Below are 1,812 nucleotides of genomic sequence, written 5' to 3' on the forward strand. Positions count from 1 at the left end.
CTGTGCTTTTTTTTTTTTTTTTAGATTAATATTACAGAGAAACATTAAGGGAAAGAGTTCTCTGAGTTGTTGGGGTAGGGTACACTAGCACCTCTGTGTATATCTCTTTCTTCTTCATTTGAATGACCTCCATGCATGTGCATGCCCTTCTATGTATGATATTGTTTTGTTATACTTCATTGGTATGTTCACCCACTGTTAGCAAAAACTGAAACGACAAAAAAGGGAAAACGGACTGTACGGGTTTTAAACGTGTAGATTTTAAACAAATGGAATAAAAAAAAGGGTACTATACTCGTATAAATTAAAGAATTATTACATGAATACTTGTATCTATGTTCAAAATAACTTCTGTATCCAACACTAATGCATATATATCTCATGTCTTATTATAAGTTTTATGACACATAATTGAACATCACCCACTACCAATTCTAAATTCATACACCACACATGTCCAAGTTTTATTGAGCAGTGTGGCTTAACTATGATGTTGTTCATTGTTGTCAACTCACTCTTGGAGTAATATCAGTTTGAATTAGGAGTCATCATTTTAGAAACATTTTTCAGTAAATGCATCAATTTGTATTTCAATTTTGGGATCCATACATTAATATTGAGTTAAAGGTGATATTATGAGAAATATAGGTCATTTAGTTAGCTTCAAGTCGGAGAAAGAATTAGGTGGATTAGAGTTTGGGAGAGAGAGATATGATCAATTAAGTAGACATTATGTTCAACAAGTTAAATCTTAAAAAATGCCAAAAAAATAAACATGTTTTAAACGTGTTTAGAACGAAAATGCTTTTCGTTTACTGTTTTTTTTAAGTATCTTTGAGAACTATACGGGAAAACGTATTTAAACGGTAAAAAACAAGAACGTGTTTAAAACAGAGTATTAAATGCGTTTTTGCTAACAGTACGCTCACCTATGCTACTTGCTTGAGAACCTTCTCCTTAGAATTAATAGAAGGGAGAGAGAGAAATGTACATGCTGAATATATCTCTATTTATGCAATAGATAAAATGACCTAAAAGGGTATTATTAAACATATTTTCCTATAATAGATGTACTTATACCATTAGCTTAGTGGTAATCTAGGCATTTCATATAAACTGACAAACCCTTTCTGAAAGTATTTATATATATAATGCGTAAAGATGACTTAAACTTTTCATAATGGATAACCAATCCCCTCAACTACTTATTAAAAAAATAATAAAACTACGTAAATGTTCGATTTCACATTTACGTAATAAGATATGACCGAATGCATTTAAACGTTAATATTGTGAAAGACCAAATTACAGCAAAGGATGTTGTAATTAAATATTTTCTTTAATTACCAAAAATTAAATATTTTCTTAAAATAATATAATAGAATTTTTCTAAATGAGGAACTAAGACAATCGAATACGTTTAGAACTTGACAATGAAAAAAAAATAAATAAATAACACCATAGTATCTCTTAATTAAATATTTTTGAGAAACAATCATAACTTTGTCACATTAAATTCGAAATTATAAGAAACTTAATAAGTTATCCTGCCATTCTGGTTTTTTTTTTTGTTAATGACGGGTATCCAGGCCTTCGGCCTGACTAGTCCTGCGGGTCCATACTGACCCCACAATCACATGAACTGGATCATACCGAGGTTGAATGAGAACCATTCAACTTCCATTGAAAGCAGTGAAGAGCACTTAACCGAAATATGATAGAAAATATATATGCAATACATCGCACGGAGATCAGATAATTATGGACAAAAGGCCAATAGGCAACCTGAATTCATATGTGAAGAACGATGCC

This window comes from Macadamia integrifolia, chromosome 12, assembly GCF_013358625.1.
Source record: "Macadamia integrifolia cultivar HAES 741 chromosome 12, SCU_Mint_v3, whole genome shotgun sequence".
Taxonomy (NCBI): domain Eukaryota; kingdom Viridiplantae; phylum Streptophyta; class Magnoliopsida; order Proteales; family Proteaceae; genus Macadamia; species Macadamia integrifolia.